Here is a 13,196-nt window from a genome sequence, read left to right on the forward strand (position 1 = left end):
ATGAATAATAACTGTTATGTCCAACTAATTTCAAAAACTGAAACATTGTTGGAGAAGTGAGAAAAGAGAGAGGGCTACCAAGTGACAGGAGCAAAAACAGAGAGAAGCAAAGCAATGTGTGACATCTGAGACCCAAGTTCAAAACCAAAGTCAAAGGCTGGCCTAACTTTTGACTAAGAAATACATACAAGAAATAAATATACTAAGAAATACGGTAGTGGCAGGAATGCAGGAGGTACAAACCAAGACAAATTCATAGGAGTTAGAGAGCAGAGCAAGGAGACTGAGATGAGAACAATTTGTCTAAATGAGCATAAGCATTACACCAGGAGGTCAAAGCTGTCACTTTGATCTTGCTGGCTCCTTGCTGGCTCCAGGGAAGAATCATTGACAAACACGAGTATACATGTGTTCAATGTCTTCTGTTTCTTAAAATGAATTCAAACATGAAAAATGAATTCAAACTTCTTTTCAAGTCCCAACTTTGTCTCTTCCTACTTTTGTGACCTTAGGCAAGTTCCTTAACATCTTCAATTTCCTTATCTGTGGAACAAAGAGGTTGATATCCAAAGTCCCTTTCAGTTCTAAACTTATGATTTTATGAATCCTTACAGGGAAAGATGAAACAAACTCTTTTAGAGTGTAGTTCTATGAATATTGCCCTTCCAGAACACACACACACACACACACACACACACACACACACACATACTCATGCACACATACAAACATACAATTATTATGTCACCAGGAGAAAATTTTCTAATTCAAGGCACTAATGAAGAATATAGTTTAGTGATTTTTTTTATTCCCTGACCCCTCCCAACAAATCTCAATTATTAGACTTCTAAGAAAATATTCTCTCTCTCCAAAGAAAATCAGGGCTTATAACACCATCCCTATACTTCATTACTCAATGGTCAGGGCATTTACTGAGGATCATCATAATACTTTCTCCTGGAATCACAAGAAGAATAGAAATGTTTCAGATTTCATGATTTGTGTTTTCTACCCTGCCTTATGCAAGGTTGGAAAAAAATTCCCAGGGTGAAACTATATCATCTCCTTTTACATGGAAATAAATGAAAATCTCTGTGCTGAAGAAGAATTTCCCTCCACTCTGCCTAGGGAATTCAGTGGTATCTATAAAACTCATTTCATTACATCCCTTGTATGTGTCGTACAGTGATAATCACTTGGAGCACCTTGGGTTAACCCAATTCCAGTCTCTCTCTTTCTTTTCTTATTTCTCATTCAACCTGAACTAGGGTAACTAAGTTCTTTGTTCTGACCCTTCAAGCTGTTACCCAAACTCTCTATTGTACAGTTGACTGAAAATGGCAACAGAGATCTAGGCAGTATAAAAGCTCCTTCCAGAGGGCTGGAAGAGTGAACAGATACTACATTTTCTATGAAATTCAATGCATTGCCTAAGAAACAATGCAGTTGCTGCAATGACTTGAAGTAAAAATATGCAAAAGAGAAGAGCATAGGGCAAAGCCGATATCCTGTATAAGTACAGCAGGTGACCCATTAATGCAATTTCAGGAACTCTTGAAAAGCTTGACATCTCCCCCCAAAAAAAATCTTTATCAGTCTGCTTGCTGACATCCATACCTCTACCCTTAGAATTTTATTCTTTTGAATTTGCTCCCAGTTTACATGCAAACATCCCCTAAGTGATAGCATTCCCATCTGTTATTAGTCACTTGCACCTTAGTATCAGTGAAAGATCTTTAAAGTAAGACAAAGAGAACATAAAGACATGGAGTATCTGAAGAGGGAAAAAAGGGAAACACCAAGAAGACAAGGTAATACAGATTGCACAGGCTGGGGATATTCAAAACAAGCTTTGTCTAATAAAAATATGTGAACTGACCAAAGATGGAGGTAATTCAGAAATACACTGGACAACAGGAAAAAGCCAAATCTTTTGGAGCACCTGGTTCTTTCTCCAGAGTGCCAAAATTTCATGGGCAATAACAGTACTCATCGGCCTTTAGCAGCAGAAGAACAATTGCGTTTAACATCTAGTTAGAAAGATTAATTAGTTAAAATAAGAAACTCTTCTTCCCCTCAATGAACATGGCCCACATAAGCTCCTCTATGATATATCCCTCTAAGATGGTGGGCCCTGAGCAGTGGCCTTACAGCGTGCCAAAGTCTCCCTCTATGAAAATCACCACCTAATTAAATTTGCCTTTAAAAGTTGGTGCAGTGAGAAGCATGCTGTACCTGGAGTCAGAGGACCTGGGTTCAAATCTCAGCTCTGCCACTTACTACCAGTGTGACTTTGCACAAGTCACTTCATCTTTCTGAGCCTCTGTTCCCTCATCCATAAAATGGAAAAGTTGGGCCAGATGACCTCTGTGGTCTCTTCCACCCCTAAACCTACGACTCAATTTGATGGAATGTTTCATACCACTTGCCTCAAAGTTGCTAGTTACAACCCTGACAAAATAGGCAACCCACGTGCAGAAAATTGGTGGTGACAAGCATATGTGACAAGTTTCATCACTAGGAATGGATTGATAAAATCCTTGTATGACAAATGGCACACAATGTCCCTAACAACACTTTTAGAAGATGGTATAGTCCCAGCCAAGATGAGTATGATGGGCTAGATGGGTCAAATCCAATACTAGAAAACTTTTTTTTTCTTATTTTCAATTAACAAAAAATTATTTCCTCTCTCTTCCATACACTCTTTGAAAGAAAAGAAAAGAAAAAAGAAAAACTTTGTTTCAAATATGCATTGTCAAGCAAAACAAATTCTGCCATTGGCTATGTCCAAAAAAAATGTTTCTTTCTGCAATGTGAATCCATGACCTCTCTGCCAGAAGGTAAGTAGCATGCTTCATCATCAGTCCTCTGAAATCATGGTTGATCAGTATGTTAATTAGGATTCTTAAGTCTTTCAAAGTTGTTGTTGTAATGTTGTTTCTATTATATAAATCATTCTCCTGGCTCTGCTTACTCCACTCTGCATTAGTTCACACAAGTCTCATAGATTTCATTGAAACTCCTTTTCATTATTTCTTAAGGCTCACTATTATTCCATTACCTTCATGCATCATCATTTGCTCAGCCATTCCCCAATTGTTAATCACTTCCTTAGATTCTAATTCTTTGATGCTACAAAAAGAACTACCAGAAATATATTTTTATTTGTAACTGGGAAGCCTTCTGAAGCCCATTTTGAAAACGACCCTGATATCCTGGTCAGCTCCAAAACTGGCTTAATCTCTCTGGCATCCACTACATTAAGGATTATTCAGTACTGATGTAACTGAGGGTAATGCCTCATGCTTCTTGAGGTAGTCACGGTGGGCCATGAAAGAATTAGATATTGTTTGCCCTGTTTTTTATTCTATGTAGGGTTTTTTTTTACCCCCAGCAGTCATTAAGTGGTCTGACACTTTGGTTAGTTGTAAAAAAAAAAAAAAGCAAGAAAGAAAGAAAGACAGAAAAGAAAATAAAAGAAAAGATATGGATATGCCATTGGTAGGCCTTAGGCAATGAAAAAAAACATTCCCAGTAAATAATCCAAGAGAAATTATCAGCTGGTGCAAGCTACTGAAAATTCATCCAAATTTATCCATCTAAAATTTAAAATCTTTCACAATCTACCTCCCACCAACCTTTCCAGATTTATTTCATATTACTTTCCCTTTGCTGGATCTGCATCCTGGCCAAATGGCTTAGTAGCTGTTCTCCAACCTCAACATGCCATCACTTATCTCCTTACCTTTGCATTTTTTGTCTCCCATGATTGCATTCATTCCCTATTCATATCTGCCTGTTATAACTCTGTGCTGCCACAATCTACCTGAACTCTTTCTTAATCTCTATGATTGTTAGTCTTCTCACCCTTCTCAAATTACCGTATAATTACATATCTGGGTCCATATGGTATCACCCCCAATAGCCTGTAAACTCTTTGAGGTCAGGGACTATTTGACTTTAGTCTTTGTATCCCCAGCTCCTAGTGCCCACTCTCTGCAAGATAGTAAGTACACGCTTAATAAACATTGGCTGGATTGAATTTAATTCTAGGTGCCTTCTTCTTAACAATAGAAACAATATCACACCAGTACTTGGGTTGACCTTATCATGCAGCACAGGGAAAGCTTACCACTTTTTCATTCAAAACATCTTTCAAAGGCTTAACCCTTAAGAAAGATGAATAATGAATCAGGGACATGAGGTAGCAAGAACATAAAACTTAACACAAACATATAATCAATGTTTTATAATGTTTTCAGAACAAGACTGTTTGTAAGGTTCATTGTCTATAGTTCCTTTCCCAGACCTCATAAATAAATAATGACCTTTTTTTAAAACAACAAATTTATAAGCCAGTCTTTAAGTAAAGTGCTTTCATTCATTACTAATGTGATGTATGATGCTCTATAATAAGTGAATATCATCTAGAGTCGTGATCATTTAACTTATTAATAATGTGTTGGTGTAATTTGAAATGACAACCCACTCACTTAGTGCAAGTACATATCCATATATCAAGTACCTGAAGAAAAGTGGGGAAAAATAAAAATGAGACTCATCCCCCATCTTCAAATGTGGCCATTCTAATGAGCCCAGTTATTTTCAGAATTGCCAGCTGAAAACACAAAAGCAACAGCTATAACAGGCAAATTCCCAGAAAGGTGGTAGCATAGCTTCCCAGTGCTAATGCCAAGGATTCCTCAACCCCATGGCAAAAGTCAGATTTACTTTCCCCATGAAACCAGCCTCATCCACATGTCTTCCATGCTAGTGGTCCTGGTGAAAGTGGAGGAGGGTAGGCCATCATTTCAAGTGTGGCATCCTGACCTGTTGTGAAATCTTAAGGGAAATTAGACAAGTTCTCTCCACAGAGAATGAAATTAACCCTTGTCATTTAATATTTCATGCCATCTCAGTGGCTCTCCTAATGAGTGTAAATGACTGCAGATGAAACAAGTCCTTTTTATCCAGAATGTGCTCCAGTGCTACAGAATGCAGAGCAGCATGGACGCAAACACATGCTCCATCAGCATCAGGGGAGCATCACTGCATTTGTCAGACACAGCACAAGAACCAGTGCCTGCCAAGAACTACATTTCAGGGTTTTCAAACATCAGGGGGGGGGGGGGATCCTACTGTTCCACTCTAAAATGGAGTATCATTGCTCAGAAACAAATTTATTTATTGTTTTGTACTGTGAGGGAGAAAATTGCAAGAGAGGGAAAAGAGGGGAGAGAAAAAACTTTATCAGTAGCAAGATTTCATTTAAGAAAGGTTTCTGCTTTTTTGTTGGTTTCGAGTTTGTTATTCTTTTTTTCCTTTGCACTTCTCTCTATCACACAAAGTGCTTTTTGAAAAAAAAAAAGCTAGATTCTGGCCACCTTTCCTGTTTTTGTTTTTTTTTTTTATGATGATGAACTGCTTCTCCATAATGAGTTATGAACTCAGAGATTCTCAGGGTGAGCCTATTTGGGTCAGACTTGCACTTCTATCTCAACTGCTGTCTCGGTGTCTGCATCTCCAAATGAAGAAATGCACAGCATGCCCAAAGTTGATGTAATATAGAGATCAACATTAGTTGAGGGATGCTTGAAAAGGAAAGACTTTTCTTTTGAGACTGGAAGACAAGAGACCAATATTGGTTCTGTCTATATTTGTGTCACCCACATATTGTAGCCTACTTCAAATCAGCCCTTTTGTCCTCACTTCCACAATGTACCCAAGACCCTATGCCCTTCTTTCAACAACTCCAGCATCTCTCATTTTTTCCAGCTTATTTCTTGCCAGTTCCCTCTAGCTATGTCAACGCTGTGTTGATGACACATCAGACACCTTCATTTCATGGTTCTTCATCTTCTTCTGACCTCTAACTCACATTAGTCACAAATTTCACTACACTTGGTCATAATTCAATACTTGATCATTACAAGGCTCTACTCCACTTGGACCACAAATTTAGAGCTGGACAAAACCTCAGAATCATAATTTTATAGCTTAGGAAATTAAGAAACAGGGAGTATAAGTGACTTGCCCAAAGACACACAGGTAATAGATTGAAATAAAATTCAGGTCTACCAACTTCAGATCCAAACTTCTATTTTATTGCACCACACTTCTTTAGCCTTGTTTAGTATTTCCTTTCCCTGACCACAATCTCTGTACCTTCTGTCTTTCCTACTCTGCACCCTCTCCATGACTTGATATCATTCAATCCCTCCTATTTCACATTCAGACCAGAAGCCCTCTCCTGATCAATACTGGGACTTCTTGGTGTGTCAATCCTAGCATTTATAACTGCTTGATAAATATCTCTCTATCTAGAAGTTCCAACAACACCTTACACACAACATATTCAAGCCTGATCTCTTCATCTTCTTCCCCAAAAGTATAACCTAAAAGGAGACTACCTATATAGCCCCATTTGGAGACCACAGTGGAGACTCAACTATGAAAATGCTCAGGATTAATATCGTAGACCAGTGGATATAAGAATGCAGAAGCCACTGCATCCTTAGATTTTGTAGATCACTACAGAAGTATCTAGCAAGTGACCAGGATGACATATCAAGGACTTAGGGGAAATGGGAGAAGAGGTTATGCAAATATCCATACAACAACTGCTGATGGAACATATATACGTTGTACTTTGTATGCAATCTCAAAATATGATATCACATATTATATATGACCTATGTGTCCAGTTGACTTTAAATATCTCTAATGTGGATACTTCTACATACTATGAATTTGTATACATACAATGCACGTGACTATGTTATATGCCAATTCATAAATGTTTACAATGTGTATTTACAGATGACTTGTACACTAGGTATAATATGAAGGGACAGTAATTTCTTAGAAGGGAGAAGATACAATTGGGAACAGGCTATACTTAATGAAAACTTTCCAGTGTACATACAGAATCACAATGATAAGCCAACGGAGCTGCTATTCATTAAAGAAAGTACAGGATGTGAGAATCCTAGGACACTTGTACCAGAATGGAGCAGATGTCAAGTGATGTAAACTCGGAAAATAATAGGGAAAGAAAAAGCCACCAGAAAATGGTGAATAAAAGGTCAGAAGAGAAGGAAGTAAAAGACAAGGAGATGCCTGAAGAGGGGAGCATCCAGGGAAACTTGAGGATGTCCCTTAGTTACCAGGAGATAAGCAAATTGCAGCCTACGGTTAGAGTAGAGAAATGGAAGAGGTGGGAACATGTGGAGTGGCTTTGCCAGAATTTCCCCAAACTAAGTGGTCCCAGTAAAATCCTGTGAAGCCAATAAAAAAGCTTCAATAGATTCTAGCAAATAGACCAGCACATCTCCAAGGTAGCCACTGAGAAGCAACAAGGGGCTGCATGAAAATATCTTTACCTTGTCTGCCTACTCATTTAAGAACATTTTCCTCATATAATTGTCAGTTTTTCCTGGAAGGGTTCTATCTCATCTTCCATCTAGGGAAGGTCAGAGATTGCATCCACTTGTGTATAGAGCCATGAGTGATCCAACTTGGAGTCAAGAACACCAAGGTTCAAATTTTTCCTCAAACACTAGTTATATGAACCTGGGCAAACCATTTAACCATTTAACCATTTCAGGCCTCTATTTCAGGATTTGAAAAATGAGTGATTGGACTTGATAGCCTATAAGACCTTCTGCCTCTAAATCTATGCTGTTATGGTCCATAAGCTACTTCATAACTGATGTCTTAATTAAATGCTTTGGCTATTGGATTTATGATTCTTGCATGGAATGAAAATAGTTGTTGTAGTAGCTAAGGGCTTGGTCCATTACTAACATAATGTATTACTCAAAAGAACAATCGTAAATCTGAAAAAAATAATGAGAGTCAGAACCAGAGTCCTCAGAAATTTCGGGGGCACCATCTTCCATTTGTACATGTCACATCTCACCCCTAACCACCTTTTTGAAAGTGTAGAGACAGGTGTTGGTTCTCATTATTATATCCCAGTGCTTAACATAGTGCACTAATCTCAACAGGAACATGTTAAAATGTTTATGGGGATGAACTTAATTGATTACACAGGACTCATTCTCACTATGCAATACAGTTAGTCAACTAGCATTTATAAAGCACCTACCACATGTCAGGCACTGTCCTAAGTGCTGGATCCATTGCCTGAATTTTAATCTCTCCAGCAATTTAATAATAGCTAACATTGGAATACTATTTGCATTCTCTCATTTGGCCCCAACAACTAAGCTATGAAGTAAATAATACGTATATTATTATCCTTGTTTTTCAACTAAGAAAACTGATGCTTATAAATTTTAAGTGATTTATCCATGATCATACAAGTAGCAAATGACAGATGGTTCAATCCCAGATTTCTGCTGATTTCCAATACAATGCTCTTTCCACAGTCATCACTCCTGAATCAATTCTGCCTTCCAAAGCATTTCTATGTAGACAGCCCACTACAGATTTAAGTGTTTCACTTTTATTTTTGCCTTACCTCAATAATGACCTCACTGACTTTCTGGCTTATTCTCCTCAGCAGCTTTTCTAGATTGTCTCCCCCTACATAGTCCTCAAACCACTTCTCTGCCCCTCATGGCTGATGACATTAATCTCACACTTTTTTAGAACAAAATTATCCAGAGTTGTACCTCTCATCTTCAACTCAATTGATCTCTAACTCTGTATACAACCTCTCACCCTGCTTTTTGCTTTCAAAGTTTACTTCTCTACCATGTATCCTGAATCCCATCCTTTCCCATTTCCTTAAGTATGATTTCTCACACACGCTTTTGCTCTGCCATATCTCCAGTCTCTTTTCACTATCCTCTTCCATTCTCCCTTCAAACATGCACAAAAGAGGAGGGGATTGGGGGATGGCTTAAAAACAAAACAACAACAAAAACCCTTTCCTTAAGCCCATAGCCCCATGCAACTGCTTCTTTTTTTCTTTTGTAGCATTAATCCAATGAATAGTTTATAACTGCTGCCTCTGTTTTCTTCCCTGCTGACATCCCTAAAATCTCATTATCATTTAAGGTCACTTGGCAAATCCAGTGGCCTTTTCTCAGTCTTTATCCTCTTCAATCGTTATGCATCATCTAAGACTTTGGCCTCAAAATCTTCGAAACCCCCATTTTCCTTGTCTCTAGGTATAAGCAGTCTCTTATGATATCTCTGATCACGCTTTCTCAATTTTCTTAACTGTATTCTCTTCCTCTAACTGAGCCTAGGCCTTAGGCCCTCTGTTCATATTCCCTCAAGACTTTAATGGTCATCTCCATGATGATAGATCCCAAATCTGCATCCCTAGCTATAACTTCTAGTCTATGACTGGCCATTCATTGCCACTTAGTTTCACAGCAACACCTCAAGCTCAGCACATATAAAAATCCAATTTATTATCTTCCTTTAACTCTCAGTTGTCTTTGCTTTACAATTCCCCTATTTAAGCCATTGACATCACTCTTCTCTAGATCACCCAGAGTTAAAGCCTTGTAGTTACCTTTAAAATCATGAACTTTTTAAGCTAGGAAGGAGATCATAAGATCATAAATTGGAAGGGACATCCATCCAGATGAAGAACCTTGAGGTCCAGAGATGTTATATGACTTGGCCAATATCACACAGCTATTAAATAGCCAGGGCATGAATTGAACCCAGTTCTTCAAGTCAAGGATTCTCACCTATATACCATACTGACAAGGTATGACCAGGATGTTGAAATCATAGATTTAAAACTGAAAGAGTATCAGAGTACAGCCCGCCTCATTTTACAAATGATGAAATTGAGGTTGAGTGATTTGCCAAAGGTCAGAGAAGTTAAACCTATTCATTTAAAAGATGTGAGGACTGAGTTCTAGAGAGGGGAGCTGACTTGCCCGATATCAGAAAACTAGTTGATAGCAAAGCTGAAATTCTGCCTCCAGTCCAATGTTCTTTCTACCACACCATGCCACCTCTAACTACAATGATGATAAGTTGCTTCTTTATCATGATTTATGATCTCAGGTGTCCCCATGTTGAGCCTGTCTGGATAGAAAACCCTGTACCTTTGTTTCTACCGGCAGAATTGCTATCTGGGTGTCCACATCTCCAAATAATGGAACCCATGGCATGCCATATCCAGCCAGCCACAAAATTCTGTCAATTACTCCTCTGAAATGTCTTTTAGACTCTTCTCCATTCTCACTACCAATGCTACCATATAGATACTCGTGAGTATAACCCAGATAATCTAAATTATCTCATGTTTCTAGTCTCCTCCTCCTCTGACATATCCTGAACATCCCCAAGCATATCAAAGATCCTAAAATGACAGTTTCATCACCTAACACTCCTATTCAAAGACCTGTTGAGGCTCCCCAGAGCCTATTAAGTCCAAATTCTTCAACCTGGCATGCAAATCTCTCCATCCATTGATCCCACCAGGGAATTACTTTCTCTAATGGATAAAAGGCCCTCTCTGTGTATTCTGATAAAAATAACTAGGCAGCAATACCCCACGAAAACAACATCAAATTAAAAAGCGTAAATTCTATCTGAATTAGAGACCTATTGTATAAAGTCAAGTTTATGTGTAGGGTCAGTATAATACACACTACCTACCTCCCAGAGATGTTGGAAAGAGAGTGATTTATAAATTTTGCATTAGCAAAGCAAGAGACATGTCCAGGTAGAATATATGGCTATATGTCTTATATGTCTATAAGGACAGTTGGCAGTCACAAAAGTGATAGAAGATCCTAGCTTCATGACATTTTATCTGCACATCACAGGATCACCAATCTCAACATGATTTGTATCTGAGCCTCTACAGACTTCTGTGGCAATATTAGCTCTGTCTGCTCTAGTCACTGTTTTTATACGTTGCTACTGTGCCTGCATTGCTCTGCTCCAATAGGGTTGGAACAATGCCATCATCCTCTTTGGGAAGGGAACCTCTGCTGTCAGGGCACTAACAAGAAATTGGAAAGTGCCACCCTTTTTTAAATGGAAGCAAAAATTGTGTATGTAACACCGTTTGAGGGTCCAATTATCAAATTTGCCCCTACAATTAGGAACTGACACCAGATAATTGAGTAATTGTGTACCTAAGTGCCCAATTTGTGTGGGCAAATGAGGGAATTATATATGCACATCAATATTCATGTAAATTTTGGTCCATTAAAATCTGTCACTGCATGTCAATCACAGGGACAACCAATCATCTCACCTCAGCCTGAGTGAATAGTGTCTGCTGAAGCTAGTGCATTTAAAATTCTCACTAATGATATGAAAATACTAATGACACAGCTTATGTGACACCTATAATTAAATTTACATCATATCATCTTCCCGGAAAAAGAACAGAGCCCCTCAGCCATTGTTTCATCAAGGAAGCTGATAGAGCTGTCCACAAAGCATACTGTGCAGACTTTGCAGCAAAAGCTGGTGTGGCAGACCCAAAGAAGAGGGTGATTAAGGGGTTAAGCAATTTTTTTGAAAGTTTTACTGAAGTCTTTTGCCTTCACATTACACTCATTTCGGTATATATCCTTTGTCTAATGCCCATTGAGCCTTCTCTTATAACAAAGAGAGAGGTTTTTTGTTTGTTTTAAACAGCTGAGCAAAACCGACCAGCAAACACAAAGACTGCGAATGACAGCGCAAGAATACTCCATATCCATATAGACCCCCTTCTTCATGGAAAGAGAGCTGGCTCTTGAATCAGAGGACTTGGGTTGAAACCTCACATCTGATGCATGCTGTCTTTTTAATACTTTGCAAGTCATTTAACTTCCTTAGGCCTCCATTTCTTCTTTTAAAATGAGGGGTTAGATGACATAGCTTCTGATATCTCTTTTATCTCTAGATCTACGATCTCTTCTCTGAGGTCAAACTAGGCCATTATGATTATACGGTGTGCCATTTGTTGTTGGTGACTAGGCTATGGATTAAAATTGAATACCTCACTTTTGGTGATCTTGTTCTGTGTTTGAATGACTGGTCTGGTCCTAGCAGGGTAGAGCAGAAAGAATACAAGACCCATAGTCAAAATACTTGTGTTAGAATCCTGTCTCTTGCCCTTTACTTGCTCTTCTGAACCTCAGAAGGGTGGCTTATCTGTAAAGTACAGATAATACACACTGCCTACCTCCCAGGCTTGTTGGAAAGAAAGTGATTTGCAAATTATAAAGTTACAAATAAATGTGACCTGCATTAATATTATCATGGAATAGACATACAAGGCAAAGTGACTTTTCAGTTTGGTTTTCCCCAAAAAAAGTCAGCTTCCAAGAGTATACATACATACATATATATATGTGTGTGTGTGTATGTATGTATGTATATGTGTATATGTATGTATTTATATATGTATGCATATGTATATGTGTATATATGTGTATAGCTATAGTGGCCCCCATCATGTAGAATTTAGCAGAGACTGTATCTTTCATTTCTTCCCTCTTTTACCATTTCCCTGACCTATGATGTTCAGACCAATTATCAATAATTTATCAATTGCTGTCACTGGTTTATTTAAACAGTCTATAGCTTTTAATGCTCATTGAGGGCAGACGATCACAGAGGGGAAAAAGTCCCTCCAAATATGCACATGCCTCTCATCTTTAAAAAGTCATAGGCAGTTCAAAAAGGCTACATCACCTTGGACCAAGATAGAGATGATGGCTTTATTTTACTTCAGTATTCTTAAGACTCCGGCCTTCATCTACCCCAAAGAAAAGATGAAGTTATTTGGTCTCCCCAAAGACCAAAAGATAAACACAATTTTGAGAGTGAGAGTACAAATAGCTTTGGGAATCCTGAATAATTGAAACAAGATGCATCATTAGTGCCTTTGTCCTCATAATTCTCTCCCAAGACAAAGATTTTATCTCTCCTCAGACAAACTGCATATCCTATTGAAAGAAATCATTCGATGAATTACAGCTTTGTTGGCCTCAAGACGCCTATGTGTGAAACATCAGCTAAATGAAATCATTCCAATGAACTCCCTAGGCCTAGGCATCACCTCTCCTAGGATAAGGGAATTACTTGATCTTTGATTTAGTGTCCTTCTGTTCTTCCCCAATGAGATATTTTGTAAAGGAAAAATGACCCTTTTCTGGACATAATTTTCTGAACATTTCTTCATACTCATTCTGACAAAGTTGGATCTAGGCAGCTAGTGGCACAATGGAGACAGTACTGGGTCTGGAGTC

The sequence above is a fragment of the Vombatus ursinus genome, unplaced genomic scaffold (assembly GCF_900497805.2).
Source record: "Vombatus ursinus unplaced genomic scaffold, bare-nosed wombat genome assembly UNPS02014832.1, whole genome shotgun sequence".
NCBI classification, from domain to species: Eukaryota; Metazoa; Chordata; class Mammalia; order Diprotodontia; family Vombatidae; genus Vombatus; species Vombatus ursinus.